The sequence below is a fragment of the Colletes gigas genome, unplaced genomic scaffold (assembly GCF_013123115.1).
Source record: "Colletes gigas isolate AHSC1104 unplaced genomic scaffold, ASM1312311v1 Colletes_gigas_Sc00042, whole genome shotgun sequence".
NCBI classification, from domain to species: domain Eukaryota; kingdom Metazoa; phylum Arthropoda; class Insecta; order Hymenoptera; family Colletidae; genus Colletes; species Colletes gigas.
This window is the reverse complement of record NW_025106671.1, coordinates 667,157-690,007: the sequence shown is the minus strand read 5'-3', so window position 1 is coordinate 690,007 and position 22,851 is coordinate 667,157. Positions and strand designations below refer to the sequence as shown.

Sequence of the window (22,851 nt, the reverse complement as noted above, 5' to 3'; positions counted from 1 at the left end):
GAAAAAACAAAGTTAAAATTTAAGGTTAAAATTTAAAATTTTCTTCAATTTTTTTCATAAAGGTTTAAAAGTTCTATTGTACTAGACTTTTAGGAACATGAAGAGAGACCTTTAAACTATATAAAAGTATTTTTTTTAGTCCATTTTTTATTATCTTTTATTAAATAGAATTATATAATAAATCTGGGATTTAAAATTGTTGAGGTCACTGTAAAAAATTCCATAGTATTTTTTGAAACAGTATTTTGCATTCTACTACAAAATACGACTCGAATTTATTAGGTTTAATACTAAAATACACTTTTAAAATTGATTTACTTGAAAGATTCTCAGATATCTATCTACGGTCACCTCTGGTTCCTCAGATTAAAATTAAAATTTCTTTTCTCAATTTTTTTCATAAAGAATTGAAAGTTCTATTGTACTAGACTTTTGGGAACATGAAGGGAGACCCTTAAACTATACAAAAATATTTTTTTAGTCCACTTTTTAGTATCATTCATTAAATAGTAATTAATTCTATGCGACAATGTAACCACATTTGTTGTACAGCTTAGAGATCAGAAAAAATTCTCTTAAAGCTGGTTTCCAGTGGTACTAAACCTATTTTAAATAAACAATATAGAAAATATTAAAAACTATTGCACTTTGAAGAAAAATTTGTATACCAAGAAAGATTGTTTCTTCAAAATGCTATAACTCTTTAAATTCTCCATATTTTTTGTTTATTATAGGTTCTAACAAAAATATTTATGTATAGTTTAAGAGTCTCCCTTCACGTTCCTAAAAGTCTAGTGGAATAGAACTTTTAATTTTTAACGAAAAAAATTAAAAAGAAACTAACTATTCTGTGACAAATTCGAAAAAGAATAAATAGGCGCTGAAAGGAAAAATTCACTGTGCATTAAGCTGAAAACATTACGTGGTTATTAACGTACGTATTTACGGAAATGTTACATGAATTTTGTTACGCAATTCGCTGCAACGATACAGCAATTACAATGTCCCGGTGCTGCGTCGAAAATGGCTTTGTAATCGGTGATCACGGCACGAAAAATACAGATTATTACTCTGTGCAAGAACAAATTAGAAAACAAATTAAAAAACTCCAAATCAATTTAGTTTTTGAGTTAATTAAAAAAAACTGTAAATTTAGAAACGTGGAACTGACATTCATGGAAACATTCATTAAACATGGAAATAAGCCAAGCAAGTTTCCTCCACGCATTTTTGTTCACGTCCATTACTTCGATTATTAAATAATTGCTGGTAGCTGTGTCTGGTTGTTACGCGATATATCGTGTTCTTTTGTCTCTGTGAGAGGAAAAATCGTCGCTGCAAATTGTACAAGACAGTGAATTAATTGTAATTTAATAATAGTTAGTTTAGTAAGAAATAAATTTTATATTGATATATAAGGTGTTCTGCCAACCTTGGGAAAAATTTTAATGGGGGGTTCTACAGACCAAAATAAGACGAAAATCAAGAATAGTAATTTTTTAATTGAGGCTTCGTTAAAAAGTTATTAACGTTTAAAGTTGAAGTGTGCATCGCGCGCGGTTCCCGTCTCACAGGCGCAACTTTAAACGTTAATAACTTTTAAACGAAGCCTCAATCGACAAATTGTTATTCTTGATTTTCGTCTTATTTTGGCCTCTAGAATCCCATATTAAAATTTTTTTAGGGGTTGTCGAACACCCTCGATAGAACAAGCTAATGGCACCTTTACATTTTGATGCTTTCTTCACTCGATCTTGACGTTATCTGTTTCTTTGTTTCAGGTGAGTTTCCTCCCAGTTTCCCCCAAGGATCAAAAAACTTCAAGTTGGTGAGTTAAGCCCGGAAGTTTCATAAAAATCCCCTTGGGACAGTCGAGTAATATTTTACAATTTTTATTAGTAATTACAAATTATTCTGACCACTTATAATACTTCTAGTGTTAAATCAGGTTATTTTTTCTAACTCATTCAGTCAGATAATATTCTCAAAAATAGTTTAGTTTGAGATTTAGAACTCGATGAAAAGAGTACTTGGTTAACAGAATATTCCAATGCGTTCGTCCCTTCGAATCCTCGCGAATGTACTCATTTAATTCGACCGCACTCGGTTAATTAATTGTCGTTAATTAGCCCGTTTCCGTGCTTTCTTTCCCTTTCTCGCGTTATCTTAGCGAACGCCGCGTTAATGTCGTTTTTAATTACGCTCTATTACGTCGCTCTTTTATTACGCTTTTGCTCGTCGCGTTCGGAAACATTTAATTAGCTTTGGCGAACGTCCGCGGCGGCGGACGGGAGTTCGAGGCGAAATTGATCCGCGAAATAGTTAATGAAACGACGAAAGCACGTCGCTTTGGAACGGGACATCTGTTTTTCGTCGGTCTTCGGCGGGAGCTTAGATACATTTTTAGTGGCCCACAGCCGTCGACAGTTTTACGCGAGGCGTTTCACTATTTAACACGTCGCATGCTTGTCCACGACACGGTTTTAATGGTCCAAGATCAGTCAAACTATCATTCAATTTTCAAAAAGCGACGGATACGTGTCTCGCCAAACTCCAACTCGAAATAGACGCTGTGTAACGACAGTCGCCATGGAAAGTAAAAAATTGATACATCAAAACAGGTCAGTTTTCATTATGTCAAACTGAAATAAAGTATCGTACTAATTTGACATTTTTTTTTATGTGATTAGTGTGGAAGTGGATGGTGAAATATAGAGCAAAATATTGAGAACAGTTTTGCAGTGTGCAGGAAAATAAAGTTTTATTTTTAACACTGATCGGAAAGTTGACAACTTAAATTATATAGGGTGTTCTATCAACCTTGGGGGAAATTTTAATAGGGGATTCTACAGGTCAAAATAAGACGAAAATCAAGAATAGTAATTTTTTAATTGAGGCTTCGTTAAAAAGTTATTAATGTTTAAAGTTTAAGTGTGAGACGGGAACCGCGCGCGCTGCACACTTCAACTTTAAACGTTAATAACTTTTTAACGAAGCTTCCATCGACAAATTGTTATTCTTCATTTTCGTCTTATTTTGGCCTGTAGAATCCCCCATTAAAATTTTAATTGGAAATATTGCAAAATATAGCAAAACATAGAAGTAGAAACTTTAAAATAGGACATAAATGCATAAATATTGTATTTAATTTATCTATTATCCCTTTCAAATTTCTATAAATTCTTGATGTTAAAATTTCAGAAATCCCCTAACCTGACAATTTTCATTTTCTATCAAATTGCCAATTCTATCCTCGTCAATTTCAGAATATGAAACTTACGAGCTGATGTTTGTCGTACAGTGAGTTATAGAAAGTTAATTATGCACGCAGCGACGAAACTTTTTGCTATACTTGGCCACGAATCCCAAAAGTTGGCTGAAATTTCGAAAAGGAGGGAAACACGAGCATCGAAAGAAAGGGAGGGTGAAAACTAAATTGTTCCATTGTTCACTGCGAGCAGTGGAGCACAGAGGGGCCGAAAGGGGATGAAACGACAAACGACGATGGCAGGGTGGTCTCTCTGTGTGTGTGTGTGGAAATTTTCCCCACCTGTTGCCGAACAATTTCCATGGAAACGAAGTTATGGCCACGGTTGCCGCCAGATAAATACCACGTACACCCGCACGCGTTTCCGGGGTAACAAGCTCAGGACACAGAACGACATGTTTCTCTGCGACTTTGCTTGACTATGTCTCCATGGAACGTGTTTCTGCTCACGAAAAAGGGCCTTGAATTGTTTACGACCATCCAAAATAAAAGAACAATTTTAAAAAATAATTTTTGTAATTGGGTCAATTTTTTTTAGTATTTTTCTTTCATTTTTAGACTCTCACCAAACACACTTCTATTAGAAAATATGTTATTTTAATCGCATATACTCTCATAGTGTCATAGTCTCACTTTAAGTGGTCATTAGTGGATGATGAGTAACAAAAAAGAAAATAGAAACACATGAAAATATTTAAAAAATTGCTATTTAATAGTACCTTTTTTTTAAAAAATTACTAAATTCTATACTCGTATATACAGTAAGAAAATACTACATTGTTAACACTAGATTTACGAAAATTTATTCCACATATTTTTATTAAAATCCATTGTGTTAACATTCACATTAAAATTTCTAATAAAAATTGCAAAATACTCGCTCGAATTTCTCAAAATTTACCACAATTTTCCATAAGGAAATGAACAAACACACTATAATTCCCAGTAATTCTAGTGTTAATTAATATATATTCCTCTAATCACATTAACAAAATTCACCCTAAATCGCTACCAACTAACATTTAAACAACAACATTTGCAACAACCGTAAATCCACCGTTAATAACAACCATTCACCGATCAAATTCCATCGAAACAAATATCACACACCAATATGGGGGGCGCGCGCGCACGCATCGCTCGTCCCAACAAAATAACTACACTATCGCGTGAAATGCGTTTGATCCGTGATTTCTCCGCGCGTTTCTCCCCGTGACCGGTATTAATTGCTTTCGCGAGGAGCAGACGGACGATTTCAATTATTTTTTCTTTTCCCTCCACTTATATTTTCCCTTTTTTTTCTCCTTTTACTTGTCTGAACGTCTGGTATGCTCACTCTCGCCCTTGCTCGCCGGCGTGGAAACGTGTCGAGAGAAGGGTGGGGGGGCGAGGGGGGTAAAAAATCCAGAGATTTTAATTAGAAGGCTCTCTCTCGTCATTGCACCGAACATCAGAGTCATAATATAAGGGTTGTCGTCTATGTCACCTGCTCTCCGTGGGGGGGTGCAATATAGGAAAAGCACCCGGGGCTCGTCTGCACCTGGGGGTCCGCCATCCGTGAAATTTCGCATCGAGCGACCAGAACGCGCTCCATACACTCGTATTTTCCCTATCGATGCACTGTAAGGCGTTACAAGTTCTCGCAGTCGCGACCGAACGTCGGTGATTTCCATTTAATTTATCGTACTGTTAAGTGGCGACGGGATCCCCCCCTTCAAGATTAATTTATTCGCAGCGGGGGGGGGGATCAGCGTAGCGAAAATTTCGAGAATATTCGATTAATCCGTTTTTGCATAATTCCTGGTTCGTTGTTATTAATACTAGTTCCCGGTTATTTTACATTCTCTATAAATACACAATATTAATTCGTTGTGTGGTGTTTCGTGCGGCCGCGTCAGAATTACAATTTTATATTATTCATTTACATAACGGAAACCAGATTTCGCGGTGATTAAATTATTTGAATGCCCCGCGCGCAATAACACACGCCGACGGTTTTAAATCCCTTATTGAATCCGCGATATGTTTACGGCGGGCGTATAATCGCAACTTTTATCGATGGCGTAAAAATTATTTGCAAAGGATTATGCAAAGGGCGTGATTTATAATTAAAATTATCATAAATCGTATTGTAGGTTAGGTATCCAGTATCACGCGTAACGTTGAAGGAAGAAACGCGACGCCGGTAATTCATTGATCGCGTTTATGCACGAATATAGTTTGCAATTGACTAATTTACAAGTGGCCGCTGGCAGTCGTGTACACATTCGGCTCGCACCTGCAGGTAATCCGTCAATTGTTTATTCGGAGTTTGATCAATAACGGTCTACGTACATAAATGTTGACTATCTGTAGTTGACCTGACAAGCAAGAAAGTCATGTATTGCCAGCAGGCACATGTGCCAGCTATAGCGTGTTAAATAGGGTACTGTGTGGCTGTAACGTCGCTAGAGGACCATCTAACCGATCACTTTCCCGCAAAATCGCGATATCCCATCACTCCTCACTCACTAACTATCGTCAAAAAAACAAGAAACGTGATTCAAACGGTATTACATTTCCAAGAGAGTCATATTCGCATCTCAGACTTTTCTCTTTGCTTTATCAAGATCCCTAGCACATAGAATATCCTCTTTAATGCTTCAGTCGAATAGAATCATTCTATTTTCCATCATTTGGCGAGAAATATGCGTTTCTCGATCAATGCACGGTCGATATTGTTGGGTAGGTCCTGGCCCTACGCGTACTGCGCACGCGCGAAGGAGTGAGAGGGAAAGACGCGTGGCAGGCTGCGCAGGCGTTCCTTGGCGCCTGCCTGTAAGAGCAAGATGGCTGACGCGAACACGCTTGTCATTGTGAAATATATTGTTGACTATTTGTTGTAAAGTGACTCGTGATTTAACTGTCGATTCCAAATCCTGATCCAGCCTCACCTCACCACGATTCTGACACGTTTCAATATAATTATACGTACAAGTGCATTGTACAAGCTAACCTGTTTGGTAAACGAATACATACGTAAATTCGGAAGAAAGGTAGCCATCTTGTGATATTTTGACACTCGAGCGGTAGAATCAGTAAATTGAAGGCAAGTGAATATTTTTGTTTTAATTTCTCTTTGAAAAGCTCGAGATATCTTCTCGTCAATTAATTCGAACGTTTTGGAAGTTTACTCGCGGCCACCGTGGACACATCTTTTCCTCGAGTTTATTACAGTAAATTGGTCGCCCGTGGAATCCCGCATTAATCTGATGTCGGAAGACCAAAGACGACGATATAAAGCACGAAACGGTGGGTAAACGAGTAGAACCATAGCGGGGATGCTTTATGGGCCAATAACAGGGGCGTGTGTCTTGTCGTTGTAAATTATTAAGTCACCCCTCGCCGCCACCACTGTGGCCGATAAAGTGTACCGAGCTGATATCTGTGGCTCTCGTAAGCTGTAGGACCATCGTCCACGTCGCCTCTTTGGCTGCGAGCGACTTTGGACGGGAAATAACGATTAACTCGATCTTTTCGCCGATACTGCTTATGCGCAGTAAATCATCGGCGCGGTTCACGCTCGCGTCGCGGTGAAAGCTCGTAATAAATAATAGGAAAAAATTTCCAACTATCATCCCTCCCGCGATATTGTAACTTTTAAGTCCTTCGATGAATTCTCGAGCGACTTCGAGGTTAGAGAACGTTTTACGCAGGGCGCCATATTGGCAATCTTGGTGTGTTTGGGAACAAAAACTTTTCCTTTCGATTCTGAAAATATTACGACGGAAGTTTGCAATTTTTGGCAAACGAATGTTTACCTTTGCTAGCAATATTTGTTTTTTTTCTGTTTACTTTAATAAAATAAAATTGTTTGGTAAATAGAAGTGCACCAAAATAAAAATCAAGCTTTCCTTTTGATTATAAAAATATTTCGGGAGAACTATGGAATTTTCGGCGAACGAAGGCGGGTGTTTACTTTTACAAAAATGTTTAGTAAATAGAAGTAATTAATAATATTTTCTGTTTCATTTATAGTGAATCACTTAGTGTAATAATAATAGTGTTCGATTGGGGGAAAATTCTATTGGGAGATTCTAGAGTCCAAAATAAGACGAAAATGAAGAATAGTAATTTTTTGTTTGAGGCTTCGTTAAAAAGTTATTAACATTTAAAGTTGTGCCTGTGAGACGGGAACCGTGCACGCTGCACACTTTAACTTTAAACGTTAATAACTTTTTAACGAAGCCTCAATCAACAAATTGTTACTCTTGATTTTCGTCTTATTTTGGTCTCCAGAATCTCCTATTAAAATTTTTCAAATCATGTTCAAAGTTTTTGCAAAATTGTATGGTAAGAACCTAACGAAAAAAGTAATTCCATATTTATTTTATAGTTTCATTGTTTGAGCTCTATGTTTCGAAAGTATTATCAATTTTTTACCTAAATTAGTATTTTTGAATTGTTGCTTGGAAACAAAGCTGATCGTTTCTAATGCTTATTTCAGTCAGTCCGTTGTTCATGATTCTGTAGAGATCGTACGGTTGGGTTCTACCAGGCTGAGTGCGTAATTCCTCGCATAACTCGTTAGGTACACAACGGATTCTACCTTGGAAGTAAACTTGGTTTGTAATACGGAAAGTTTTGTTAGGATTTCTCTCATTTTCTATCACAGTTCAGTCTAAACTCGGTGATTTTCTTCAGACTGCGCTTGGGAATTTGTACAGGGTGGGTGGAACGTCAAGAATACGTACCTTTATCGCAGTCGTGTTAATTATTAGGTCGTTTCATAAATTCGATATTTTGAAATTGACGAAATTTGTAATTTAATAGAAAACAAACAAAATTGTTTTCACTTACTCACATCGTAAAGTTAGGTCTCAGATGTTTATACTTAGTCATATTCGATTACTGTTTAAATATTGTATGTTATATTTAGGATGAAATAATTAACAATTTTTAATTAGAAAAAGTTTCAGTTTAACATTGTTCCTTCTTTGTAGACTAAATTCGAACCAGAATTTCTTCGCTGAACTGCAATAATAATTCTGACAATTCTGAATGTTTGAAAGATTAATATTTTAATAGTTTTCAAGTGTTTTAGGAAAGGAATATTTCGAATACCCGGTATAGACAATATTTAAATATTAAACACGATCACTTTAATTATTCTTCATATATTAGATAAATAAATTACAGTATGCGACTCGAATAAGAGCCACGGGAATCCCCGCACGATCTTCAACTTTATTATAGGTGGCGCCACTTTGACCGCGAGGTTATAAATGGCTCAAAATAAATCTTATAAAAATTGATTTCCTTAGATACCTAAATTGGAGAATTAATTTTTAAATAAATAAATTCATATAAAATCCTATTATACAGGATGTTCCCCTGGGAACAAAATTTTAATGAGAGATTCTACAGGCCAAAATAAAACGAAAATCAAGAATAGTAATTTTTCAATTGAGGCTTCGTTAAAAAGTTATTAACGTTTAAAGTTGCGTTTGTGAGACGGGAACCGTGCACGCTGCACACTTCAACTTTAAACGTTAATAACTTTTAAACGAAGCCTCAATCAAAAAATTACTATTCTTGATTTTCGTCTTATTTTGGTCTCTAGAATCCAGAATCATCAAAATTTTTGCCCAGGGTCGTATTTATTATTATTTTTTTCACTGAGCCCTTCATACGCACGTTTACGTTTACCTCGTTAACAGAATAAATTTTCTAAGGTGTCGAAGGTAAAAATTTTATAAGTTTAGGTGTGTTTATGCGATATCTGCAAACATGCAAACGTCCGGATATTTATGGACGGGGGTAGTGCACTTTTCCAGTGGAACGCGTATTGGTAAAGTGTTGACGACACGAGAAGGTTATCGTCAGCGGCAGTGGGTGACGATGTTTCGACTTAGGAGGTCGTCTTAAGTGCCCCTTAATATTAACGAGAGTGGTGGCAACCTTTATTGGCAACCCCCTTCCTGCATTAATCCGGTTACGGTCTCCGCGATGCGGAAATTTGTAGGCGGTTATAAATTTTAAAACTTGCTCACGCACCTGCGTTCACGCACCCGGTGGCTTACGGGGGTTAATCGAGCAGACTGAAATATTTTGCATATCGAAACTGTAACAGGGACGCCAACTTACCCCCCTCGAAACGACGCCGACGAAATTAATGTCGAACGACCCCTATTCACGGGCGATTTAATTCGTCGTGATTTGTTTCATGGACGATCGATATCAAATTATACAAATCTGAAACACCGTTGAAAAAACGAATAGAGACTTTATACTTGTTGTAAAAATAGAATCGCGTCTGTTTCGTCGGATATTTCAATTTTCGTAATTTTCGTAATTTCAATTTTCAATTTTCTGTTTATATTTTGCAAACATTTTTCTGCGATAGAGTAAAAGAAATTATATGTGTAGAAGGTTATTAGTTTTTTAATCTATACGTTAATTTCCCTTCAGAGTTGGGTGAATTTTATTAAAAATGTTATATTCGTGAACCGGTGGCTTCCGCCCGAATGTCGGCTTAAAAAATTTCTAATTTTCAGGGAATAAAATTTTCATTCGTTGTTAATAAAATTAGCAACTTTGTACTGAAGTTCTTTCGATGCACAATCCTGGCAAAGATGTATTTATTGAAAAATCAAAATGAATTTTTAAGAGAAATCGACAAATTTTTCGTTGAAATTAAAAACTTTCAAATCATTTAAAAAAAATTATTTTTGGATGTAGGGATCAATTACAATTATTTTTCGTGAAAACACTTATCCCTGAAATCCTACTCACTTTCGAGAAAAAAATTCCTTACCGATTAAAAATTTCTGACCACAAATATTACCTTAAAATTTCATGTGTATCTTGTCAAAATTGTTTTCAAAATGCAATCAACGCGTATTTGAGCGAAGAATACGTAAAAATTCCAAGAATATTAAAAAAATTATTCCTTAACACCGTAAATTAAAAAAAACCCCATAAAAATGGTCAAATTCACAAAATAAAATTTTGACTCGTCGATAATAAAATAACGAACTTTTTAATAAATTTCTTGATGCGCCACAGTCCCAGGAAAGATCTAATTTTAATCATTAACGATGGCCGGACGTAAGGATCACGTGGTGCGCGACAAATATGAATTAATTAATAACGATCATAAACCACTCATGCCGTTGGAATAGCTTTAACGGGTACGCCAGGCCGGGGGTTAGTTAATACCCGTTAAATTATCTCCGGGTACTTAGGCAAAGATCATTAATTTATGTTCCGTCGTTCTGCTTTTCGTGTTCATGCGCGGCCAAGGACTCGCTACTGATGTTTGCATTAGAATTAAGCTCAGCCTTCTCTCGATGGAAATCCAGTCTTCGCGAAACGGTCGGTTTTTCGGGGCCAAACATCCCAAGAAACCGAACTGTAAACGCAAAATGTTGCAACGGAACAGTCCACTTGTTTACGAAAACGATTTTAATAGCGTTGTTTCGTAGTCCAAAGTGTTCTACATTTTTATTATTTCGAACAATCTTGTTAACACTGTCTGCAATAAACGAGGATCGATACGTTCGAGATTTTAGCAATTATTCTAATTTTAGAGAAACATTCCGGGTGATACACTTTTTATGAGTTTGGCGGACACCCAAGCAATTACGTTTGGATATACGTTTAGGCGAACTGACAGTAAACGCGTTAAAATCATGCTACTGTTTGCTAGTTTCTGCCAGTCGAACTGTTTAATAACTGTATTTATATTAATAGAATTAATTAAATGGGAGATTTGTAAAGATTCTCGATCTCTAAGTATAGTAATTCATATCTCAGTTTAAGTATTTTTTATATTTTTGCATGTTAAATGCATTCTGTAGATTTTTGAAAATTTAAATTTTTCATAAATGTATAAACATCCAGAGTCTACTGTAAAATCAAACAAAATGATCTAGAGTAGTGGATTATAAGTAGAATTAGTCCTAAAGTCACTTACATCTCATGTTAACCCCTTCTAAGAAGCCTTTTCTCTTTAATACAACGACAAATTCACTCCACAAAGTGTTAAATAATTTTTAACATTCCATTCGTCGTCTTACAAGACTCTATCAACACGAATTAAAAGTACTAAAACTTTAGACCTCTGTAGTTTCGAAATTATCTGCGTTGTATCCAAAACTAGTCCACTGTTAGAAGCGGCGAAGCTTCCCCTTTAAAATGGCTTTTTGTTTTTGACGATCCGACTATCCGTTTCGGAGATATCGCAATTTATGTAGAACATGCGTGAGAGGTCATTGACCTCGTGAAATGTAAACAAACTCTTCGAACCGCTATATCTCCGGAACTAATTACGCTATCGACTCTCACGAGCGCTCATTTTAAAGGGCATTTCATCCCCCATCAGATGACTATACCAACTACCATAATTTATTCTGTCTTCTATATTTATTTTAACATTTATTTCGACACTGTATACCTGAAAAAGTTTCAGCAATTCCTATCGATTGTACGACCAGTGTGGGATAAAACTGAATTAAAAATTGTTTACTTAAGTGCAAATAAATTTAAATTTGTTTACAAAATGGTCGTTGGACCAATCTTGGTAGAAGTATAGAGGTAGAAATAGTCTTAACGAATGTTTAAAATAACAATTATATAATATAAGTTAATTTATGTGATCTTCTGTTAGCTAATTATTTTTAAATGTTTTAAAAAAAAGTTGATTTCCATTTGCCAATTTGGTAAACACGAACATCAAATAGAATAATTCAGTGGAGATTGAGAGCCCATCCAGGATGTTTGATCGATGAAAAAAGCTATTTAAATTCCACGGTATGTTTGCGTATGCTAAATTAATGTTACGACGGGCGGCTTTACTTTTCTAATAGCAGTCCAAGGTAGCGTTGGGTGTCCGTTCGCTGTTGGTCCCCGGCCGGTGTGATGTTTCTCCCGGTTTAGCATTTGTAATTACTTCGATTCAGCTACGGCCTCTCCCAAACGAGAAGTAATATTCCCCGGGACCGTCGTTCTCCTCCGCTTTTGCGATTAAGTGATTGCAAACTGGTGGACAAACCGTCTCTTTGTCCGGGCCAGGGACAGGGATAGCAATTACTCTTAATTAACGAGAAACAACCGGCGTCACGCGCGGCATTCGGACTGTTTTTGGGGTGGTTACGATTTTGTTCCATGGGGAACGAGCTACGAAGATGGTCCATGAAGTTCCTCAGCCCTAAGTGACCTCTCTGGACATGCACACTATGTCAGATGTTTACTATGCAAAAATTTAAGTTTTTTTTGGTAATACTTAGCTCTAGATAGTTCTAAACCACCCATAGAGTGATACAAAATCACCTGTGGTTATTAAGAAAGGGTTAGTTTTCACCTACACAGACAGGTAGCAACCCCCAAAGAGCCTAGTTAACTTTTGAGCAAAGCAAAGAAGAATTGCACACTCTGATAGACACAAGACACTTTAACTGCAGGTCTAGCTAGTTCTAAACCACCCACAGAGTAACACAGAATCACCTGGATCCATAAAGAAACAGTTTATTTTGACCTAGGAGTGGCAATCCTCAATCACAGGAAGCCTAGTTTACTTTTACATGAATCCAAGAACAATTGCATACTGGACACTGGTAACTGCAGCTCTAGCAAGTTGTAAACCACCCATAGAGTGACACAAAATCACCTGGGGCTATCGAGAAAGGGTTAATTTTAACCTACGGAGGCAAGTAGCAACCCCCAAAGAGCCTAGTTAACTTTTGAGCAAAGCAAAGAAGAATTGCACACTCTGATAGACACAAGACACTTTAACTGCAGGTCTAGCTAGTTCTAAACCACCCACAGAGTAACACAGAATCACCTGGATCCATAAAGAAACAGTTTATTTTAACCTGGGAGTGGCAATCCTCAATCACAGGAAGCCTAGTTTACTTTTACATGAATCCAAGAACAATTGCATACTGGACACTGGTAACTGCAGCTCTAGCAAGTTGTAAACCACCCATAGAGTGACACAAAATCACCTGGGGCTATCGAGAAAGGGTTAATTTTAACCTACGGAGGCAAGTAGCAACCCCCAAAGAGCCTAGTTAACTTTTGAGCAAAGCAAAGAAGAATTGCACACTCTGATAGACACAAGACACTTTAACTGCAGGTCTAGCTAGTTCTAAACCACCCACAGAGTAACACAGAATCACCTGGATCCATAAAGAAACAGTTTATTTTAACCTGGGAGTGGCAATCCTCAATCTCAGGAAGCCTAGTTTACTTTTACATGAATCCAAGAACAATTGCATACTGGACACTGGTAACTGCAGCTCTAGCAAGTTGTAAACCACCCATAGAGTGACACAAAATCACCTGGAGCTATCGAGAATGGGTGAATTTTAATCTACAGAGGCAAGTAGCAACCCCCAAAGAGCCTAGTTACTTTTTGAGTAAAGCAAAAAAGAATTGCACACTCTGATAGACACAAGACACTTTAACTGCAGGTCTAGCTAGTTCTAAACCACCCACAGAGTAACACAGAATCACCTGGATCCATAAAGAAACAGTTTATTTTAACCTGGGAGTGGCAATCCTCAATCACAGGAAGCCTAGTTTACTTTTACATGAATCCAAGAACAATTGCATACTGGACACTGGTAACTGCAGCTCTAGCAAGTTGTAAACCACCCATAGAGTGACACAAAATCACCTGGGGCTATCGAGAAAGGGTTAATTTTAACCTACGGAGGCAAGTAGCAACCCCCAAAGAGCCTAGTTAATTTTTGAGCAAAGCAAAGAAGAAGTGCATACTCTGATGTTAACTGCAGGTCTAGCTAGTTCTGAACCACCCACAGAGCAACAAAAAATCACCTAAATCTATCAAAAAAGTGTATTTTAACCTACAATAGTAGCGAGCATCCCCAACATCCTTAACTTTTGTACAAATCAAAGAACACTTAGAAATAGAGTTATAATAGTGCAATAAAAAATTGGGTACAACGTGCCAGGTCCATCTTAAGACTTTAGACTTCAAATTAAAAAAAAAAAAAAACCTCAAATATGTGAAATATTTTTTTTTGTTTCAATTTAAAGATCTGAGGCTCAATTTGACTATATTTTGTGTTCCATCAATTTTCTCAGGCCATGAATCCAAGAATCTGGACTATTATAGTATTTGCAAGTCCACAATTAGTTAACAATTGCAACAATATATCAAATGTAAGGATTTGCACAAATCCACCCCTTTGGTTAATAAAATAATCGTGTTTTGTGATTTGTACAGGCCCCAAGCTACCCCTTCTTAGTGGTTTTGTTCGAGGCAGGGGTAAAGCTTGCTAGTCACGTTCGATCGACTATTTTCTGATTTACGACTGGTCGTTTTGAAGGGGCCATTTTAACGACCGTCCAGAAACCGCGAGGCGGCTCATCGAATGGACCTCTCAGCTGGGACGCGTGGTTCGATTTTAGTGTTCGATTTAATACGTCGTTTGCTGCGTGTACCGTGAAAAATGATAGCTTGTATTATTACACGGTAAAATCTTTGGGGGATCGGGGGCATTGATTAATGATCGTTTCGAGGGGGTGGGTCTTGAAACGATCATTGTGTGCTCGAAAATCCACGACAGCTCGTAGACACTGTTTATTTCGCGAAGGAACAGGACTGAGGAACTTCTTAAGTCTGGAAATAAAATTTTCAAAATTTATCCGGCGAAAAATAAATTTAATTTTACTTTTTGGTAAAAAAGGAAAATAAAATTAATCGTTGACGTGGGTGCTACTCTTTATATGAAATAATTTTCGTTGGATATATTTTTTTTATACAATGTTTAGTTTACAAGAAAAATTGGGGTGGAAGACTTTGTATTTAACCCCCATATAAAGGGTCCAATTTTCAAATGATTATAACTCTTATAATAGTGAATGTATTTAATTGAAATTTAATATGGAAGTAGAGCTCATGGATACCTATGAAAAAGTATTGGACAATATTTCCGTAGGTCGTCAAACAAATTTGTTAAAAATTAAAAACGAATTTCTGTGAAAAATCGACAGGGCGTGAAATTAAAAAATTCTAAATCATTCTGAAAAAATTATTTTTAGTTTCTAGGGACAATTGCAATCATTTTTGGTCAATACACATATCCTTGAAATTCTACTCAGTTTCGAGAAAAAAATTCGTTACCGAAAATATAATTTCTGGCCAGAAATGCTTCCTCATGTAAATCTTTAAAATATCATAACTTTTAAACGGATTGAACGATTTTAATTTTCCAACAGGCAAACAACGCGTATTTTAGTGGAGAATATGTAGAAATTGCAATATATACGAAAAGTTGTTCCCTGACCCCCGTAAAATGAAAAAAAAACCCCATAAAAATGGTCGAATTTTCAAACTACCGTAACTCCTACTATAGTGAATATATTTCAATGAAACTTTTTTCTGAACTAGAGCTCATGGGTACCTACAAAAAAGTATTACACAAAATTTCCATAACGCGCCAAACAAATTTATTAAAAATGAAAAACGAATTTCAAAGAGAAATCGACCAGGGGATAGGCTAAATTTTCCGGCGGGAAAAAATTCTTTCGAATCGTTCTGAAAAAATTATTTTTAGCTAGAGGGGTTAATTACAATAATTTTTGGTGAATACACATACCCCAAAAATCCTACGCATTTTCGAGAAAAAAATTCGAGAAGACGTGAAATTTTTCCACAAAATTAAAAAATTTCAAATCGTTCTGGAAAAATTATTTTTAGCTAGTGGGGTCAATTACAATCACTTTTGGTGAATAGACATACCCTCGAAATCCTAACCAGTTTCGAGAAAAAAATTCAATAATATGATAAATTTTTCTACAAAATTAAGATACCTCAAATCGTTCTAAAAAAATTATGTTTAGCTGGTGGAGTTAATTACAATAATTTTTGGTGAATACACATACCCCCGAATTCTTACGTATTTTCGAGAAAAAAAATCAGAAATGGTAACAAAATTTCGGTAAAATTAAAAAATTACGAATCATTTTAAAAAAATTATTTTTGTATGTAGGGATCAATTACAATTATTTTTTGTGAAAACACCTATCCCCGAAATCCTACGCATTTTCGAGAAAAAAATTCGAGTAGACTTACAAATTTTTCGGTGAAATTAAAAAATCCCAAATCGTTTTGAAAAAATTACATTCACTTGTGGTGGTCAATTACAATTATTTATGGTGAATACACATACCCCAAAAATCCTACGCAATTTCGAGAAAAAAAATTCGATTAGACGAACAAATTTCTCGGTGAAATCAAAAAATTTCAAATCGTTATAAAAAAATTATTTTTGTCTTCAGGCATCAATTACAATTACTTTTTGTGATAACACATATCCCTGAAATCCTACTCAATTTCAAGAAAAAAATTCGATTAGATGAACAAATTTTTCGATGAAATTAAAAAATTTCATATCGTTCTAAAAAAATTATTTTTGTTTTTAGGCATCAATTACAATTAGTTTTTGTGATAACACATATCCCAAAAATCCTACTCAATTTCAAGAAAAAAATTCGAGTAGACGACCAAATTTTTCGATGAAATTAAAAAATTCAAGTATTTAAAACCGTGAAGTGTATTATTCACAATCAAAATTAAAATAAAAGAGTTAAACAACTCACCCTATATTTTCGTCCAAAACACATTCTTCCAAAAATTTTCTTCTTCTCATCTAATATAGACCCCTGTGTACCCACAAATGTATGCATCATTTTTAATAATTTCCATTCCGCGATCAAAGTTCGTCGAAACAAGCGAGCATCGTATAACTTCGTAGCCTGGGCGGAGATGCGGCGTACGTGGCTGTCTAATAATTAAGTTTCGTTGAGGTTGCTTACAAAACACGGGCGCAACGTCGGGATGGGAAGTAGCCGGACCACCACCGAGTCTAGATTCATGGTATATTTCGGGAATCTGGCGTTTCGATGTTGTTAAAAGACTCTCATGGGCGGGGGGGGGGGGACCCAGAATGGGAAAAGGAAGCGGGGGGGGGTTAGCGTCGTAGGCGTCGTTCGAACTTCGGGTCGAGTGTCGGTGGCACTTAGATGTGGTTCGTTAGTTCCTGGAGATTGCATCTTCCTGGATTTAGCTAGCAAGTTACCTGCGGCTTCTCACTCCCGCGAAAGTCAGCCTGCACGTCGGCCATTACCAGACGATTGCCGGCTCCGAGTGCAATTTCGTTTCCGGATATCGAGGTTGGCCGCCGCAATTTCTTAGGTGCCACTTAAGTATCCACTATTTTTCGCCACGGGAGTACACTTGCACGGGGGGGATCCCTCCGGCACCACGATTGATCTTCGTATCTGTCCGATGGTTCCGGCCAGATGAGATTCCCCGCGTATATTCGGTTATCGTTTAACAGTTTCTTGCCCCCGTAATCATTCAGCGACCCTAAACGGATGCTCAACGCGTACCATCTTCTTGCAAACACGTGCTCCTCGTTTGGGATGAATCACCAATCTTCAAAACGTTCGTTTTTGTTATCTGTGCCACTGAAACTTCAGAGAGCTCCAAACTATTCAATTTTACTTAGTTTTATTTATTTAAACTAGCTTAACCTGGCAGAACACCCTGCATATTCTCCCACACTTGGTTTTGTTATCACACTGTATATAAAGTGTTCGACAACCCATGGAAAAATTTTAATGGGAGATTCTCCAGGTCAAAACAAGACGAAAATCAAGAATAGTAATTTTTTGATTGAGGCTTCGTTTAAAAGTTATTAGCAATTTCGCCTGGTTGCCTAACTACGCAATACCCTATCTACAGGCGCAACAGCTAATAACTTTTAAACGAAGCCTCAATCAAAAAATTACTATTCTTCATTTTCGTCTTATTTTGACCTGGAGAACCCCCCATTACAATTTTTTTCAGGGTTGCATAAAATTTAAGTGAAATATTAAAATACTTTGTTCCATTTTTCGTGTACTCGTGTCCATAAATCCCCAATTTTCGAGGGAACATTAGGTGATTCTTTCTCGTCAGAATGGCGACAGGTAGCTGCGTGGGATTCGAAGTATTCCTCGCCCGACAGCTCGTATTTCTTCGGCTTCGAAATCCTCGGAATAATCGAAACAAGCGTAACTCTGAGATTGCACGACACACGGGGGCTCTATTGCGCTACTGATGGCATTTCGAAAGCGGCGCCACATGCACGGAACGGCTTTGTCTCCGTGGCAAATCTGCAGTTTGCCCTCTCGCGATCCCCCAAAATTCTCTGGTGACTAATGTTTGGACCATCGCGCGGTATTGTTTCTTTCCTGATTCGTACGTTGTGTTATACGTCTCTGTTTCAACGCGATCATGAAATTTTCATGGCCCCGTTTCGACGCGGGGAACACGTGTAATCTTGTAATAATTAAGTTTAATAATTATGGAGAAATGATGAGGTAAGAAAAGGGATAACGTATGAGGACTATAGTTTTATTTCTTCTAATTTTTTGTAAAAATTCTTACAATTATGGAGGAACGCTAAAATATGAAAAGGGGTACTATATGAATATTATTTAAAATTTTTTTATGGAAATTATAATGCGTGACCAAGTGATTTTTAGAGATTTTATGGATATGTTTAAAAAATCATAACTCTTGAACGCATTGAGGGATTTTAATTTTTCAAAATGCATACAACGCGTATTTTGGTGAAGAATATTCAAAAATTCTAAGAATGTTGGAAAAATGGTCCCTTAACCCTGTAGAGTGAAAAACACCTCATATTAATGGTGCAATTTTCAAATGACCATAACTCTTATAATAGTGAATATATTTCATTCAAATTTATTTCTGAAGTAGGGTTCATGGATACCTACAAAAAAGTATTAAACAATATTTCCGTGGGCCATCAAACAAATTTATTAAAAATCAAAAACAAATTTTAAAGAAAGTAGAGTACCAGCAGAAATTAAAAAATTTTAAATCCTTCTGAAAAAATTATTTTCCGTTGCAGGGCTCAATTACAATCATTTTTGGTGATTAGGCATACCATCGAAATCCTACGCAATTTCGAGAAAAAAATTCGAGTAGATGCCTGAATTTTTTGGCGAAATTAACAAATTTCGAATCTTTCTGAAAAAATTATTTTTGGTTGCAGGGGTCAATTACAATCATTTTTGGTGATTAGGCATAACCTCGAATTCCTGCGCATATTCGTGAAAAAAATTCGATCAGGCGAACAAATTTTTGGATGAAATTAAAAAATTTCAAATCATTCCGAAAAAATTATTTTTAGCTGCAGGGGTCAATTACAATTATTTTTGGTGAATAAACATACCCTCGAAATTCCACGCATTTTCGAGAAAAAAATTCGAATTGGTGCCTAAATTTTTCGACGAAATTAAAAAATTTCGAATCATTCTGAAAAAATTATTTTTAGTTGCAGGAGTCAATTGCAATAATTTTCGGTGAATACACGTACCCCTGAAATCCTACGCGATTTCGAGAAAAAAAATTCTTTACCGAAAATATAACGTGTGGCCAGAAATTGGCTCTCATAACATAAATCATATACACGAAGTACATGATTTAAATTTCTAATAAAAAAAAACGAAATTCAATACGTGTCAATTAATTTTGCAGAGCAATTCAAGAATTACACTTTTAATTGAAAAATTTCAAAACGCAAACGCCAAATTCCAAAAAAAAAAATACAGATAGAGGCAGGGTTACTTAAAAATTGAAAGTGTCAACACAAATATCTATCGATACCGGTGGTAAATAGAGAAAGTTCATTTCCGGGAAAATTGTTCGGAAAAGTGGGAAATTCGCTGTGGAAAACCTCGTGTTTTACTAGTCGTTTCGTTATTTCTCACTTTCCCTGTTTTCTTTGTTTTCTTTCTGTCGATTCATACCCTCGAACTAGTTGGGGGTCGGAAAAAATATTGCATCGTTGGGCAATGTTATTGCGGGACGGCCCTCGGAACCGATGCTCCGGTTGCGAAGGCCGGTATGCAATTTGTTAGATTCGAGAGGCTCGTTCTTCGATGATAGTTCTTCGACACGCGAAATCTCGATACGCCGCGGTGGGGGCGATTAAGTTTCGAAACGAGAATCCACGACAGGATTGCGGCACTTAGTTACCAGGACGAACGAGGTTAACCTGGAATTGGGTACTCCAGAGGCTGCTGGAGGTCCTGGAGCCAGGAATCTCGGTTATTCCGATTAAGTCTACGTCCCAGTCAGATCGTTCCGCCATGCATCAACCGGGGAACAGTCTAGCTGGCAATCGCGTGACTCGCGTCGCTTATTAGGTGCAAAAGGTATCATGCGAATTCTAGTTGGATTTTACATTTCGATACGCGTATAGTACAGAATTAGTCACAGTGGGGAAACATCGATTTACTTGAGGTTTACATATATAGTAACAGAAATTAACCAAAGAATTGAAGAAATTTTTAATTAAAAATGTTTGTAAATTGCTCTGGGGAAAAGGTCAGTTTTAATATTCTTTGAAATGGTATCACAAAATTGTATTCGAATGGACAAGTTATTTTTTTCGTAGGGGTAAGTGTTTTCATTTGTTCAACACTTGGAGTGACCATATTGGGCATATTTGGGTTACAGAGAAAATTAATTTTCGAGACGAGATGTCGAGGAGTATTAATTTTGATAGGGTCTGTAAATTTTACATAAATAGTGAAACCAATTTTTGGGTATGTAGTTTACAACAGTCTCAAATCAGTCAGACATACCAGTCAGGCAGGCATCAGTCAGTCAAATCACTCAGGCACAGGCACCAGTCAGTCAAATTAGTCAGTCAACTCAGTCAGGCATCAGTCAGGCATCAGTCAGTCAAATTAGTCAGTCAGTCAGACACCAGTCAGTCAAATTAGTCAGTCAGGCAAATCAGTCAGATAGGCATCAGACAAATCAGACAGTCAACTCAGTCAGTCAGGCATCAGACAGTCAACTCAGTCAGTCAGGCATCAGACAGTCAACCCAGTCAGTCAACTCAGTCAGTCAAATTAGTCAGTCAGGTAGACACCAGTCAGTTAAATTAGTCAGTCAGACAGACACCAGTCAGTCAAATTAGTCAGTCAGGCATATCAATCAGGCAAATCAGTCAGACAGGCATCAGTCAGGCACATTTGAACACAGGCACAAAATTAGTTTTCAACATGAGAAGCCGAGGAATATTAATTTTGATAGGATCTGTAAGTTGTACATAAATACTGAAACCAATTTTTGGGTATGTAGTTTATAACAGTCTAAAATTAGTCAGGCAAACATCAGTCATACAAATCAGTCATGCAGACAAATCAGTAAGTCAGACAAATCAATTAGTCAGACAAATCAATCAGTCACGCAAATCAGTCAGGCAAAACAATCAGTCAGGCAAATCAGTCAGACAGACACCAGTTAGACACCAGTCAGGCAAATCAGTCAGGCATTAGTAAAATCAGTCAGGCATCAGTCAAATCAGTCAGTCAAATCAGTCAGATAGACACTAGTTAATCAAATTAGTTAGTCAGGCAAATCAGTCAGTCAAATTAGACAGTCAGGCAAAGCAACCAGTCAAATTAGTCAGTCAAATTAGTCAGGCAGGCACCAGTCAGGCATCAGTCAAATCAGTCAGGCATCAGTCAAATCAGTCAGGCATCAGTCAAATCAGTTAGTCAAATCAGTTAGTTAAATCAGTTAGTCAAATCAGTTAGTCAAATCAGTTAGTCAAATCAGTCAGTTAAATCAGTCAGTCAAATCAGTCAGTCAAATCAGTCAGTTAAATCAGTCAGTCGAACCAGTCAGTCAAATCAGTCAGTTAAAACAGTCAGTCAGGTAGACACCAGTTAGTCAAATTAGTTAGTCAGGCAAATCAGTCAGTCAAATTAGTCAGTCAGGCAAATCATTCAGTCAAATTAGTCAGCCAAATTAGTCAGTCAAAATAGTCAGTCAAATTAGGCAGTCAGGAAAATAAGTCAATCAGACATCAGTCAGGCAAATCAGTCAGTTAAATTAGTCAGTTAAATCAGTCAAATCAGTCAAATCAGTCAGTTAAATCAGTCAGTCAAATCAGTCAGTCAAATCAGTCAGACACATTTGAGTGAAAGAAAAATGAATATTCAAGATGAGAAGTCGAGGAAAATTAATTTCAATAATTTCAATCATCTGTGAATTTTATAAAAATATACAATGAAACAAACTTCAAACTGTGGGATTAACCCTCCCCTCCAGGAAGCAGAGAAACAGAATCCTCCTGAAGGATCGATCGATCGACCCGGGTGGGGGGGACAATTGCCCGATGAACGGGGGCAGAATCGCGGAAAGAAGGGGTCGAGACTACGACTACTTTTCGCGTCGCGACGCAACAAAAGACACGGCCGACGATTATTTTATTTATAGACACGCTAATGACCCTCGGTGGAAGGAAAAAGTCTCGGCCAAGTCCGCTCGTTATTTCCTTTTTCTCCGCAGCCCTTCCGGCTCCTGCGCGTGGCACTCTTCTCTCCGTTACTTTAATCGTCTCGCGGATCACGGACCCAACATTTGGACGTCGTTCAACACTCGACATTATTATTTGCCAGGATCTATTATTTGAAACGAATTCGAGTCGATTCGATCGAGATTCGACCAAGTTGTCGCCTCTCATTTGGGTTTTGGT

General features: G+C 36.9%; 1 protein-coding gene across 12 annotated transcripts in view; it reads left to right on the top strand.

Annotated features, from left to right (window-relative positions):
- The window catches only part of LOC122402964 (polypyrimidine tract-binding protein 2), a 548,137-nt gene that overhangs the window by 122,024 nt on the left and 403,262 nt on the right, over positions 1–22,851 (top strand). The gene's annotated exons all lie outside the window — the stretch shown is intronic.